The 16,228-nt window shown below is 38.2% G+C and overlaps 1 long non-coding RNA gene across 2 annotated transcripts in view; it reads left to right on the forward strand.

The window, feature by feature from the left end:
• Window positions 1-7,194: 7,194 nt before the first annotated feature.
• LOC147829637 (uncharacterized) overlaps window positions 7,195-16,228 on the forward strand; it is a 33,873-nt gene continuing 24,839 nt past the window's right edge. Inside the window, exons 1-3 of one of the 2 annotated variants that reach the window (XR_015448732.1) lie at window positions 7,195-7,396; window positions 8,092-8,207; window positions 12,471-12,612. This is a non-coding gene — a long non-coding RNA (uncharacterized LOC147829637). The remainder of the gene's footprint in view (window positions 7,397-8,091; window positions 8,208-12,470; window positions 12,613-16,228) is intronic. The other variant, XR_015448733.1, reaches the window with a different exon arrangement.

A 16,228-nucleotide genomic window follows, 5' to 3' on the forward strand; every position in this document is an offset into this window, starting at 1 on the left:
AAACTATCTTTCAAAATGGATGGAGAAATAAGATACTTTGATGATAAAGAGCACCTCAGGAACTTTGTGAATACCAAACCAGCACTCCAAAGAATTTTACACAATATCCTAGGAAGAGACATTGAAGATCACAACCCCAGGAAGCAAAGCAGAATGGACCCATCTGGCATGACAAGAAATTAAATGGAAAGGGGGAGAACCCAACAAAAAGAAAAAGTCATGGCAATGATAAGTCAATACGTTTTAGTTATAACCATCAATGTTAATGGTTTCAATGAACCAATCAAAAGAAATAGACTGGCAGAACAGGTCAAGAAGCAAAATCCAACAATATGCTGCATGCAAGAAACACACTTAATTCAAAAGGAAACTCATAGACTGAAAGTTAATGAGTGGAAAACAATACTCCATGCAACAGGAACCTGAAAAAAAGCAGGAGTAGCTATCCTCTTTGCAGATCAAGTAGATTTCAAACCAACACTGATTAAGAGAGATGAAGAAGGACACTATATCCATGTAAAGGGAAGAATCCAAGAGGAAGAGATGACAATCATAAATATCTCTGCACCAAACACTAGTGCACCCAACTAAATAAAACAAATATTAATGGACATGAAAAGTCATATATGCACTAATACAATTGTAGTGGGGGACCTCAACACCCCACTGTCACAAATAGATAGATCAACTAGACAAAATAAGTAATGAAATACTAGAACTCAATCGAACTCTTGAACAAATGAACTTAACAGATGTTTACAGAGTGTTTCAACCTGCAAAATCAGAATACACATCCTTCTCAGCTGCACATGGGTCATTCTCCAAAATAGACCACATATTCACACATAGAACATGTTTAAGTAAGTGCAAAGGAATTGAAGTTATCCCCTGTATATTATCATACCATAGTGTGATGAAATTGGAGATCCATAGCAAAAGAAACTCAAAAAATTTCATAAACACATGGAAATTGAACAACACACTTCTGAATAACCAATGGGTCACAGAGGAAATTAAAGAAGAAATCAGACAGTTCCTTCAATTAAATGACAATGACAATACAACATATCAGAATCTATGGGACACAATGAAAGCAGTCTTAAGAGGGAAATTCATAGCAGTGAATATGCATATTAGGAAAACAGAACGAGCCCAATTAAACAACCTGATGCTGAACCTCAAGCTTCTACAAAAAGAAGAGCAGGACAACCCCAAAGCTCATACAAGGGAGGAAATTATAAAGATCAGAGGAGAAATCAATGCAATGGAGATTAAGAGAACGATACAAAAAGTCAATGAAGCCAAGAGTTAGTTCTTCAAAAGAATCAACAAAATTGAGAAACCTTTAGCCAATCTTGTCAGAAAAAAGAAACAAAAGGCCCAAATCCATGCAATTAGGAATGAAAAGGGTGAAATGACAACAGACCCAGCAGAAATCCAGAGGATCATCAATACCTACTTCCAGAAGCTATACACCAATAAGATGGACAACACAGAAGAAATGGACAGATTCCTAGATACATATGAATTACCAAAGTTGAATGAAGAAGACCTAAAAATTCTGAACAACCCAATATCAACCAATGAAATTGAAAATGTAATTAAAAACTTATCAACTAAGAAAAGCCCAGGCCCTGATGGCTTCACTGCTGAATTCTAGAACACATTTAGAGAAGAACTACTGCCACTACTATTTAAACTCTTCAATGAAATTGAAAGGGAAGCAATACTCCCAAATTCATTCCTGGAAGCAAGCATCACCTTGACCCCCAAAGCAGAGAAAGACCCAACCGAAAAGGAGAACTAGAGGCCAATCTCACTAATGAACATAGATGCAAAAATCCTTAATAAGATAATGGCAAATAGAATGAGGAAGATCATCAAGAAGATCATACACCCTGATCAAGTGGGATTCATCCCAAGGATACAGAGATGGTTCAGTATACACAAATCAATCCATGTAATACACTATATCAATAGAGGCAAGGACAAAAACCATATGATCATCTCAACAGATGCAGAAAAAGCATTTGACAAAATCCAACATGCATTTATGATAAAAACTCTACAAAAAATTGCAATAGATGGTCTCTACCTCAAACTGATAAAAGCCATCTATGAAAAACCAACAGCCAATATCATGCTAAATGGTCAAAAACTGAAATTCTTCACACTAAAATCAGGAACAAGACAAAGGTGTCCACTATCACCACTCTTGTTCAATATAGTTCTGGAAACATTAGCCACAGCAATTAGACAAGAGAAAGAAATAAAAGGAATAAAGATAGGAAATGAAGAAGTCAAATTGTCATTATTTGCAGAGGACATGATACTCTATATAGAAGACCCCAAGAACTCCACCAAAAGTCTTCTAGACTTAATAACCAAATTCAGTCAAGTAGCTGGTTACAAGGTCAACACACAAAAATCAATAGCTTTCCTCTACACAAATGACAGACTCACTGAGAGAGAAATAGGGCAAATAATTCCTTTCACAATAGCATCCAAAAAACTGAAATACCTAGGAATCAACCTAATGAAAGAAATCAAAGACCTCTTCTCTGAAAGCTATGGCACTCTGAAAAGAGAGATTGAAGGTGATATGAGAAAATGGACAGCCATCCCCTGCTCCTGGGTAGGAAGGATTAATAGAGTGAAAATGGCCATACTTCCAAAACTGCTATATAGATTTAATGCAATTCCAATTGAGATCCCAGTAGCATACTTCATGGATCTTGAGAAAACAATCCAAAAATTCATTTGGAGCAAGAAGAGACCCAGAATAGCAAAAGCAATTCTAGGTAACAGAGACATGGCAGGGGGTATCACAATCCCCAACCTGCAACTCTACTACAAAGCTACTGTGATAAAAACAGCATGGTACTGGCAAAGAAACAGACCTGAAGACCAGTGGAACAGATTAGAAGATGCAGAAACAACGCCAGACACACTCAGCCATCTCATCTTTGACAAAGGAGCCAAACACCCTCAGTGGAGGAAAGATAGCCTCTTTAATAAATGGTGCTGGAAAAATTGGGGTTCAACTTGCCAAAGATTAAAACTAGACCTATATCTCTCACCATTCACTAAACTAAAATCAAAATGGATTAAAGATCTAAATAATAAAATAGAAACTCTGAACCAGTTGGAACAGAGGTTAGGTAGAACCGTTGAAGACATTGGTGTAGGAAAACATTTTTATCAACAAAACCTCAGTTGCCCGTGAACTAGCATAAACAATCAACAAATGAGATCTCTTCTTATTAAAAGGCTTCTGCACAGCAAGAGGAACCACCAGCAGTGAGAAGAGACAACCCACAATGTGGGAAAAAATCTTCACCTGCTCTTCCTCAGACAAAGGTCTACTATCTCAAATTTCTAAAGAACTTAAAAAAATCAGACCTCCCAAATTTAAAGACCCAATCTGAAAATGGGCTTCTGAAATGAACAGACATTTCTCAGACAAAGAAGTAGAAATAGTAAATAAATACATGAAAAAAAGTTCAACATCACTGGTCATTCGAGAGATGCAAATGAAAACAAAGCTGAGATTTCACCTCACTCCAGAAAGAATGGCTGCATTCATGAAATCAACCAATAACAAATGCTGGCAGGGCTGTGGGGAAAGAGGAACCCTGCTCCACTGCTGGTGGGAGTGTAGGCTGGTGCAACCACTGTGGAAATCAGTATGGAGATACCTCAAAGAACTAGGACTGGAAGTTCCATTTGATTCCACTCTTCCACTGCTGGGGATCTTCCCCAAAGAATTAAAAGAATCATACCATAGTGATATATGTGCACCCATGTTCATAGCAGCACAGTTTGTGATAGCTAAAACTTGGAAACAGCCCAAATGCCCATCAACTGGAGACTGGATAAAGAAAATGTGGTTTTTTTAAATAAAATGGAGTACTGCTCAGCCATAAAAAATGAGAAATTAGAAACATTTATAGCTAAGTGGATGCACATTGAGGCAATACTCTTAAGTGAAATAAATAGGACACACATGTAGAAATACTGAATAGTTTCTCTGTTGTGAGAAACTGAAAGTGTAAATAAGGACTGAATGTATAATAGGTAATGTGAAATAGGAAGGAAAGGGGCAAAGGGGAAGGAAGTGGGAGGGCTAGTGGAAAGGATAGAAGGGAATGGGATTAATATGAGAAAATGGAAAAATAGGAACAAAATCTTTGTAAATAGGGAAGAATGGAGGGGTTGAGGGGAGGGCTGGGCAAGGGTGAAAAATAAGAACCAAGAGAGACTATGTAAAGGTGCAAATTTCCAATGATGAATGTCATTATATTGTATACCTAAAATGTACCATTGATTAGAATGACTAGTTGATAATGCAAAATAGGAAGAAAAGGTCCAAAGGGGTAGGGGTAGTGGGAGGGGCAGGGGAAAGGAAAGAATGGAAAGGAAAAATTGACGAGAAATGGAAAAAATGGAAATAAAGTCTTTGTAAATAGGGAAGGGTGGAGGGCGTGAAGGGAGGGCTAGGAATGGGGAAAAAATAAGAACCAAGATGCATTATGTAAAGGTACAATTCCCAATGAGAAATGTAATTGTATTGTACACCTACAATGTACCAATAAAAGAATTTAATAAAAAAAATAAAATAGAATGATCAGATGGAGAAGACAGTGTATAAAAACAATAATTTTCTTAGCACTAGCAATAATCAATTAGAAAACATAATAAAAAGAGGCATCATTCACAATAGCAACAATACTTGTTTTATATTTAGGATTAAATAGAAAACATTGAAGACTTTTCTGAGAGAGTATTTAAAACATATAAATAAAATTCTATCCCATATTTCCTAGTAGGAAGATTCAACATTGTAAAGATGTTGACAATTTGGTTCTCAAACACTCGGGGAAGAAAATATAACTACGATTAGCAAATCAATTTTTAAAAAATAGCAATGAGATTTGACCTACCAATAATTAAAACACAATATAAAGCAATTAAAAGTGTATTTTGGTATTGACATAGACAAACAAATAACAAAAAATAGAAAAGAAAATTAGAAACATACAGGAATATAACTTATAATAAAGGAAGCATCTCCAATTAGTAAAAGTATCCTAGATTTCTCAGTAAGTTGTGCTATGACCACTGGCTAATCTTTTAGGGGGAAATTTAAATTTAGAGTTCATATTAGAAGCAAAAAAATACATGTAAAACATAATACAGAGAATAATTTTTTAAAACAAATTATTAACATTTTTGAAGAAAATATAAAACTAAATAATTCTATAACAGGGTGAAGAAATATTTCTTATGAAATATACAAAGCATAATAGAAAGTATATATTTATAAGTTTGGCTTCAACAGACTAAAATTTATTTACAACGATACCTCAAAGATTCACAGTATATGAAGAATACAAACATAGGCATAAATAAATACATATTGCCAATTAAAAGGAGAAAAGGTACCATTAACAAAGAAATACATTTGTCTAAAATGTATATAATATAGGATTATTTACCTAATTGTAAATAAGCTTAATCTTTGACTTGCAACCTAGTTTTAGAAATCTGTTCTATAGAAATACTCACTAGCACTAAGATATGTTTAGAATGATAGCTGGTATAAAAACAAATAAGTAGAAACAAACTGAATATCATCAACAAAGGAGAGAGTAAATAAATTGCAAAATATTCCATTATTATAATAGCTCTTTCTATATATTAAATTAGAAAGTTCTTTAAGACCTAAGTAAAAAAAGTTATAGTAGAATCCTATGTAAGTTATATATATATATATATATATATACACATACATGTATATGTTTGATGATTATTTTCACACCATTGCTTTTTTATGAATAGACTTTTCCTTAAAAAATAAAAATTGTGCTAGTTAAGGTATACAACATGATATAGACAGTGAAATGATTGGGTCAGTCAAACAAATTGACATATCTATTTTCTCACATTTTTAGCATTTTGTGTGTGTGTGGTAAGAGGATCAGAAGTCTATTCTTTTTAGTTATGTAGGATAAGACTAGAGACCTAATGGATTGACCGTTTTACTATGAGAAAACATTCCTGTGTTTTGTGTTTGACTGAAATAATATCATAGACAGGTTTATTCAGGGAAAGCTGGGAATAGTGGCTCAGATTCTTCCTCCCAATATAAACAACTGAGTCAAGGAAGGTGTGAGAATCACAGGTCCATTGCTAACTTGGTTTGGAGTTCTCCGTACCTACATTTATTTTGACTGTGGGCTTTTTGGACAATTTTTCTTTTTTAGGAGGTGTTAAATTGACATAAGAAGAAATTCTGCAGGATTATTCAGCTCTTTGTTATGCAAAAGCTTCATTGTTGAAAGAGGTCACAGATATGATCTGTTCCAACTTCCGTACGTCACATGGAATCCTGATTTCTGAGATGGCCAGGAAACTTTAATGGGAATTTGATATTTCTCATGTTTGACTCACAACCCTTCACCCAGAAATCTGGGATAACTTTACCACTGAGAAATCAAACAGGATAGATAATACTACTTTCTCCATTTTTAAACCAACAATATATAATAAAACTAAGGCAATTTCATTTAAAAATTAGAAAGTACTAGGAATTTTGTATTTTACAGTGAATACTATGTTGCTATCTGATGACCCACAAAAAATGATTGCCAATGTCACTTGAATTCTCTATACTGAAACTTTCTAATCCACAAATTCTACTGTATTACTTTCCATCAACTCTACCCAGCTTTGTGTTACACAGTTTATCTCTGCTTGTCAGATCACTATATAAAAGGAGTTGATGCGCTTAAGCTGTGATCTATTCTGTTCATCAGGTCCTGGACCCTCAAGAAATTCACTGGTCTCCCTAGACATTGACAGGGAAAAGTCAGGAATCCTGCCCCTCAATTTGGTGACTTTAGTTCTTATAGAATACTTTGCTTTGCCAAATTATCTTTGCTTATATTCTAATTTGCAATTCAGCTATACTATGTCTCTATACTCAGATGTGTGTCCACATAAAGAGACCACCTCCCTATTTTTAGGAATCCACTGTCCCATGGCCTAGTTGCGGTCAAATAAGCCCTCACATGTCTCTCATTTGGTTCTCAATGGAAAAAGTGACACAGTGCCAAGGTCAACAGTAAGCTGTGACTTTGCTCTCTGTAGCTCCAATCTAGCTGCTTCTGTGTTGCATTCTTCTATCTGGGTTTAGTAAGCTGCAAGTTCCTGTCGAAAGCCCAGGCCTCTTGAGTTGTGATTAAGGAGTGACTGCTCCAAGGTCTCCCATCTTTCCAGTATCTGCAAGAGTCTACATGAAAACAAGAACATTAGAGTCTTGGATCCAACACCAGTATGATAACTTTCAATTTCTAAAACTTCATGTGAAAACGGAAGTAACATGCTGGAAATGGTTTGTTCCTTTCTAAATTCTTTAAAGTTATATTATCTTTATATCTTTGTAATGGAAGGAAACAGTCCTACTGGTTGCCAGTCAATGAGGGAGCAGAGTAGATCTGAAGAAGTCAGAAGAGATATTTTGCACCAGCATCTATAGCCTCGTTTGGTCGATGTAGCCTATGGAAATACACCTTTTGTTTGTGTATCTAAATGTTCCTTTTATCTCTAGATAAAAGTGTACAGGGGAAGTTGCCAAAATTAGTCCACAATTTGGGACTGGGCCATGATTAAACTTAGTTTTAAAAGAGATCAAAGACTTTCCATTCTGATCCAAATAGCTGCAATCCAGCATCATAACTGGTGGCAACATGCAGTGTTTGAATGCTTCCTGATTTGGGACATCTAAGCAATATGTTCCACGGTGCAAGATACAGAAAGAGGCAGCATGCATGTTTGCTTTTGAGATTACTGTGTGTCTTCCAGGATTTGACAGAGAGATAATTGTTTAGTGAGAAACTCACAGGTGGAAGCCTCTTGAAGGCAGCCTCCAGGAAAGGTTTTCTGCTGATAGACAATTTTTCTCCTCTCCCAGGTCAAGTAGAACTTATTTTTTTCCATGATATTGCCAGGCTTCTTTTAGGTGAAGCCAAACAGTTGAAGATTCTTCTTTGCCACTCCCCATTCTTCCCTTTTTAATATTGCTTTCAGATTCTGTGCTTTGCAGAGCCTAAGACCGGTGTTCCTGTGGGAAGTGGATGCAGATAGAAGCAGAAGACTTTTGGGCTCTGGGCATGAATAGGGTCATCAAATTATTCATGATCCAGGTGAGTGAAAGTGCACATTTAGTAACTAACCCACACAACTGGCAAATTGGAATTTATGGCTATTCTATGCATAAAGTCTTGGATGATTTCTGGCACTGAAATCTATTACATTTTTCCTGCATATAACAAAGTATTTTCTAATCATTTCCTTAGATTATTACAGATAATCATTTTCTGCTCCAGAAAGGAAACCTAGCAATAAGAAAAAATGGGCAAAACATTTCTTTATAACTTAGAACACAGATCCTTTCTTAAATAATATAACTCCAGAAAAGATTTTGTTGCAAAGAAAATGTTCTGTACAAATTCTTTAAAGAAGTCTTTCAAATGGACTTTTTTTAAGGATGCCACCACCCATTATTTACAAAGAAAGCCTTGAAGGGGGAGCAGCAACCCCTCAAGCCATTACTATCAAAGAGATGTACATTCAGTACCCACAACACAAAAGCACTGTTGTAATTACACTCAATTATTTTTTGCACCTAACATATTTTTGACTTTAAACTGTAGTTGTATTGCCATGTTTCCTTTCTGTTTGTTTTACCACTTCCCTTCTAAATATTTTGCATCATCCTGGAGATTTTCCCAGGTTGTGGTCCTCTTGCTAGAGGGCTGCATTCCTCTGATTTGTGGCTTTAAATTGTTGCCATGGCGGGGGATGTTTACCATGGGGAACACTCTACAGGATGGGCAATTCCAACCTCTTTTCCTTCTCTCCTCCATACTTTCAGATATTCTGAGACAGCAGCCTACATATGGCTTTCTTTACTCATACACAACATTCCTGAAGTGTGAACTTTACTTTGCACTGCTTTCAAGATAGGGAAATATTTGGCTCTGTTTATTTCTTTCAAACTGGGCAGTGCCCTCTTGACTCTTATGACTAATCTATTTGTCAGGACTGGAATCTCCTAACAGTTTTCCTCCAGGTAAATCACATCGCTCAAACTTGCAAAATAAAAATGCCACAGAGGACAAAGCATGACCTCGTGGTACTCAAAGGTCATCCACTTGACAGAGGCCTCTGTTGACCATAAGGATTTTTTTTCCAAGAGAAGAAAAGCTTAGTCAGAACCTGACAGGTCTTCCTCCCTCACATTTCTGCAGAGGAACCAGCCTGGGGAGAGATAAGAGCCCAGGGTAGACACCCTGATTATGCCCACCTTTTTATTTGTTAAATGTGGAAATTGACTTCATTCAATTAATAAGCACAGGAAACAGTTTTTGTTTTCTCTTTGGAGGAAAACATGAAGTAATGGTTTTATCTTAATTTGTCAGGCATTGCCCAAGAGACTACAGCCATGTGGGCTGGTGGCCAAAAAACTGCTCTAAGGCCCAAGTATTAACACCCAGATATAAAAAGAATGCTAATTGGTTTTCCAGTTGAAAAATAATAAGGAAGGTGGTGCCAGAAATGTTGTATGCTGTGGAAACCCCAAGTTTATACAATGGGGCCTGATTGCAATCTGGGGGCTCCATTTGTGCTCCAAGTAGAGCTAAACAAAGGAAGGCGTTTTGCTCTTCTGCCTTTGTAGAACGGTCCTGCGCCAGATCTCAGCCTGGTGTTGCACCAGGCTTCCCACAGTCTTCCTGCCAAATCTCCAAGTTTTTTCCTGGCTTCCATTCAGGAAAGTACAACTCCGTCCATAGCATGGAAAGTTAAAAAGGCCTTGCTTGGATACACTGAAATATATACAAACACTGCTTGACGTATGGAGAGGGCTAGTTCTGCACTGGCTGCTGCAGCTGCTGGCATCCTGAGGAAATAGAATATGATACTTTTAAAAGACACTTTGGTTAAGAGATTGAGATATTAGCCGGAAGAAAAAAAACATGCAAATTTTTGAACAAGCAAATTCAGCATTCTCCTTAATTTTAACGATTACCCACCTTAGTTTTCTCATTAGTAAAATGTCAACTAAACTTCAAGATACAAATCAGGTGAGGAAATTGGAAGAGGTCAGTTTAGGCCATCTCTAACTTCAGGCTGGGTTTGGCATTTGTGGAGGATACTGGAGAGCTACTGACTCACAGTATGTAGGGCCCCAAGAGTTAGCTGAGGTGACAGTCAGATGTGGATCCATTAGTGCAGTGAGGGCCCAGGGCTGGTGCATTGATGCATATTTGCTCAGTGGCAGCCTTTCCTGTGCTTCTTTCTGTGACTATGGATCACTATGCTCTTGGGAATGTGCCTGAAGTGAAAGGATTTCATAATAGTTACAACTCTGTTCTTGTTTTTTATGGTTAATTCTACTGCAGAATTCACAGTATTGAAATAATATTACTCACAATGCTTTTTGAATTGTGGGCAATATTACAATACATTAACTCTCCTGACAGCAATAATAGTCATAGGCTAAAGCTATATTATCCTAGTCATGTATGTAACCAAAGTTAAAAAGTTTTTTTAAACAGAACTACTTTGATATAAAACATTTTCTCAAAACAACCACTTCTGTTTCATTTGTGAAGGCTCTCAGATCACTCCAGAGCCCTTTTATTTACTAGCTGTCATTTGCACTGCTTTTATCATTTTCATGAAAAAAATAAGGATTTGGAGGGTTCAGAAGTCAGGTGAGGACTGAACTGGGACCCAGAATGGGAGGAGCTCTTTTTCTTTAAATTGCAGGGAGCAGAGACCCACTCAGCGAGCTCAAAATATGGAGAATGTTATTATAAACCTGGGGACCAAGAAAAGAGCCTTGATATGAACTACAAACCTATGGGTATCTAGGCAGCTTTTTCTGACTCTTAGTATCACATACAGCCCCTCTGGCTCTTTCCCAGGAATATCTACTTTCATGCCTCCCTTTTCTCCCTGACAATTTTTTCTGCTTTATCATTTCAGTAACTATTCCCAACTACTAAATTAGACTTAAGGTATTGTTTCCGGATTTTGAGAGCATTAGCCATCCCTCTTGTGTTGGATAACCAGCTCTCTCTTCATTGTAGTGTGGTCCGCAGGGTGGAGGTGGTGTGGTACAAACAGCTGCCCAAGCTCATTCACATTGCAGCATTTGGGTGGAGACAGTACAGAGTTGGGCAATGGGAGTGAGCAGGCAGCAGAAAAGCCACCACCTGCAGTTATGTTATTCACTCAAAGAAAGTTCCTGAGGGCATGGAATAGACTTTATTTTACCTACTTCCATCACTATGTTTAAGATCCTGCTGTTCAACTATCATGGTGATTCCTAACCCCAGACCCACATTGGAATCACCTGAAAATTTCAACAGCACTTCAGTATCTAGTTCTCCACCTCGTCACCACCACCAGTGATTCTGATTTCATTGATGGGTGTATGGCCCAGACACCAGGCAGAAAAAGATGCTGGGCTTTCCAGGCCACAGACTCATTATACTGAGGTCAGGGTAACTGAGAGCATGAGTGCTGCGGTTGAAGAAGTGAACTTGTAATTGAAAACAGGATGGATACGGAAGAGCTGTGAAATAGCTTTAAATGTTTGCTGGGCTTTTGTGGTAGTTATTTATGCAAAGATTTTCTTTTATCAGTCAATCAATACATTTTCAAAATATTGTCCTGTACCTGGATTCTTTAAAACCAGGAACTTGTCAGACTAGGGACATTTAAGAATTAATAGTAAATTCTGAACTGAAGATGATCAGAGGGCCACTTGGATGACAACTATTTTATTTTCAGCATTTGATGTATATCAACTGTGTCAAGTTTGTCTCCAGAATAGCAGGGAGCTGACGCATTGCAGTGTTAAACAGAGCTGCTCATTCCATGTATTTTTTAAACTATCTTTGTTATCACCAAAGTTTGTGTTAGGTGTTAGAACTAGGAGATACCACTTGTTGGTTGGAGAAGTCCTTGGTGGAGTAGTTTGTGGAGTTCTTCAGTATGGTCAGTGAATCCAAGTGGATATTTCAAGCTTTCAAGAAATGTCTCTTAACAATCTCTGCATATCAAGCCATCCTAATCTTGTGAACATACTGGACACTACTCAATTTTTGTGTAGACCATGAATCGTGGGCTTTTATATCTGTGGTACTATGCCAATTTCCTTCTCTGAGAAGGAGCTATTTTACCAAGTCACCTGCAGTAACAGAAGGCCTAGTAGCACTGACCTTTTTGGCAAAGGATCTTAAGAAAGAACAGAATGAAGGATATTTTTACCAATTTTTGATACAGAATAATTAGACTCAATTTCCTTTCTCTAAAGCACTGACATTTCAGTACTAACACTTTGTATCTTATGCTAGACTCTAGATATGAGGATCTCTTTTTGGATTTTTCACCAGTGTCCAATCAACACCTGAGTCAAACTGTGAATTGTGGGTCCTGCCATTCCCAGTGGAGAGGAAGGAGTTTCTGAGCCACTGTCCCACTGCTCCTGGCCCAGAGGAAGGGGACACCATCCATCCTGCCTCTCCTGGCCCAGAGGTAGGGCTTCTGAGCCACCGTCCCATTGCTCCCAGCCCAGAGGAAGGGGCTTCTGAGCCTCTGTCCCACCTCTCCTGAGCCAGAGGAAGGGGGTGCCATCCATCCTGCCACTCCCAGCCCAGAGGCAGGGGCTTCTGAGCCACCATCCCATTACTCCCAGCCCAGAGGAAGGGGCTTCTGGGCCACCATCGAGCCTGCCACTCCTGGCCCAGAAGAAGGGGCTCTTGGGCCACCATCTGTCCAGCCACTCCCAGCCAAGAGGAAGGGGCTTCTGAGCTACTGTCCCACTGCTTCCAGCCCAGAGGAAGAGGCTTCCAGGCCACCATCCATCCTGCCACTCCTGGCCCCTGTCCAACCTCTCCCAGTTCAGAGGAGGTAAGCCACTCAGGCACCAACAGCACTGTGCCCCCACCCCCGGTTGAAATGAGAAGACAAGTAAATAAGTCTCAAAACCAGACTTCCAAATCACCTACAGCAACCCCAAAGGGAAATGAGATAGAACACTCTGATACTCAACCACCTGGACCCACTGAACTGGCAAAAAAAAAGGGGATCTGGAAAAAATGAAATCAGAAATAATTTCTCAGATAACAGCAGAGATCGTGCTCCTAGTGCAAGACAGGATTAATAAATCTAGAGACAAGCTGAGGAACATGATGGAATCACAACATAGGAAACAAATGGAATCCATAAAACAGATGCAAATAGATTTCCAGGACATGAAAAACTCCACTGAAAGTCTACACAGCAGAAAGAGCCAATGTGAGGACAGAATTTCAGATATAGAACATAAGATTGCAATTGATGACCAGGAAAGGAAAAATTGCTTCAAAAATTATAAGGGAACATGGGAAATCAATCCAGCAGCTGCTAGATGATGCAAAGAAGAATAACATAAGACTGATTGGAGTCAAAGAAGAAACAGGAGAGAGTGCAGATGACATAAAAATCTCTTCACAGAAGTAATGGCAGAAAACTTCCCAAGCAGGGGAAAAGACATACAGATAAGTGAGGGATATAGGACTTCAAATAGGCTTGATCAAAAAAAATCTACATATAGGCATATAGTTGTTAAGATTCCAGAAACACAACAGAAGAAAAAAGTTCTACAAGCAGTTAGAGAAAAGAAACAAATCACATACAAAGGAAAGCCCACCAGAATCACAGCAGGCTTCTCAACACAAACCATCAAGGCAGCCTCCAACCCAGATTGATGTACCCTGCAAAACTATCTTTCAAAATGGATGGAGAAATAAGATACTTTCATGACAAAGATCACCTTAGGAACTTCGTGAATACCAACCCAGCACTCCAAAGAATTTTACACAATATCCTAGGAACAGATATTGAGGATCACAACCCCAGGAAGCAAAGCAGAATGAACCCATCTGGCATGACAAGAAATTAAATGTAAAGGGGGAGAACCCAACAAAAAGAAAAAGTCATGGCAATGATAAGTCAATACATTTCAGTTATAGCCATCAATGTTAATGGTCTCAATTCACCAATAAAAAGAAACAGACTGGCAGAACAGGTCAAGAAGCAAAATCCAACAATATGCTGCATACAAGAGACACACTTAATTCAAAGGGAAACTCAAAGACTGAAATTAAAAGGGTGGAAAACAATACTCCATGTGACAGGAACCCGAAAAAAAGCAGGAGTAGCTATCCTCTTGGCAGATCAAGTAGATTTCAAACCATCACTGATTAAGAGAGACAAAGAAGGACACTACATCCTTGTAAAGGGAAAAATCCAACAGGAAGAGATGACAATCATAAATATCTATCCACCAAACACTAGTGCACCCAACTATATAAAACAAATACTAACAGACATGAAAAGTCATATATGCACTAATACAATTGTACTGGGGGACCTCAACACCCCACTGTCACAAATAGATCAACTTGACAAAAAATAAGTAATGAAATACTAGAACTCAATTGAACTCTTGAACAAATGAACTTAACAGATGTTTACAGAGTGTTCCAACATGCAAAATCAGAATACACATTCTTCTCAGCTGCACATGGGTCATTCTCCAAAATAGACCACATACTCACACATAGAACATGTTTAAGTAAGTGCAAAGGAATTGAAGTTATCCCCTGTATATTATCATACCATAGTGTGATGAAATTGGAGATCCATAGCAAAAGAAACTCAACAAATTTCAAAAACATGTGGAAATTGAAAAACACACTTCTGAATAACCAATGGGTCACAGAGGAAATTAAAGAAGAAATCAGAGAGTTCCCTCAATTAAATGACAATGACAATATAACATATTGGAATATATGGGACACAATGAAAGCAGTCTTAAGAGGGAAATTCATAGCAGTGAATAAGCATATTAGGAAAACAGAATGACCCAATTAAACAACCTGATGCTAAACCTCAAGCTTCTAGAAAAAGAAGAGCGGGACAACCCCAAAGCTCATACAAGGGAGGAAATTATGAAGATCAGAGGAGAAATCAATGCAATGGAGACTAAGAGAATGATGCAAAAAATCAATGAAGCCAGGAGTTGGTTCTTTGAAAGAATCAACAAAATTGACAAACTCTTAGCCAACCTTATCAGGAAAAGGAAAGAAAAGGCCCAAATCCATGCAATTAGGAATGAAAAGGGTGAAATGACAACAGACCCAGCAGAAATCCAGAGGATCATCAATACCTACTTCCAGAACCTATATGTCAATAAGATCGAAAACACAGAAGAAATGGACAGATTCCTAGATACATATGAATTACCAAAGCTGAACAAAGAAGACCTAAAAATTCTAAACAACCCAATATCAACCAATGAAATTGCAAATGTAATAAAAAACTTATCAACTAAGAAAAGTGCAGGCCCTGATGGCTTCACTGCTGAATTCTAGAACACATTTAGAGAAGAACTACTGCCACTACTATTTAAACTCTTCAATGAAATTGAAAGGGAAGTAATACTCCCAAATTCATTCCTGGAAGCAAGCATCACCTTGACCCCCAAAGCAGAGAAAGACCCAACTGAAAAGGAGAAATATAGGCCAGTCTCACTAATGAACATAGATGCAAAAATCCTTAATTCTATCCTCATGGTTGTTCATTCTGGTGCGTAGACTTTCAGTGGAGTTTTTAATCTCTTGGAAATCTGTTTGCATCTTCTTTATGGATTCCCTTTGTTTCCTATGTTGGCATTCCACCATGTTCCTCAGATCCTCTATTTTTTTATCTGTGTCCTCTCTAGATTTATTAATCATGTCTTGCACTATGAGCACAATCTTTGCTGTTATCTGAGTAATTATTTCTGATTTCATTTTGCCCAGATCCTGTTTTGTTCCCAGTTCAGAGAGTCCAGGTATTTGAGTATCAGATTGTTCCATCTCTTTTCCCTTTGGGGTTGCTTTAGGTAATCTGGAGGTCTGTTTTTGAGGCTTGTTTATGTGTCTTCTCTTTTCCACTGGGGGGGGGGTGCTGCTGGTGCCAGCGTGGCTCACTTTCTCTGCTCTAGGAGCATGGAATGGAATAGTGGTGGGGGAGCCTCCTTCTGGGTGCTGGGACTGGCTCACCTTCTCTGCCCTAGCAGCATGGAATGTGGGGGGGGGGCTCCTTCCGAGTGCTAGGACTGGCT

The sequence above is a fragment of the Heterocephalus glaber genome, unplaced genomic scaffold (genome assembly GCF_053883595.1).
Source record: "Heterocephalus glaber isolate CG9 unplaced genomic scaffold, H.glaber_assembly_v1.0 deba00000546, whole genome shotgun sequence".
In the NCBI taxonomy this organism is placed as follows: Eukaryota; Metazoa; Chordata; class Mammalia; order Rodentia; family Bathyergidae; genus Heterocephalus; species Heterocephalus glaber.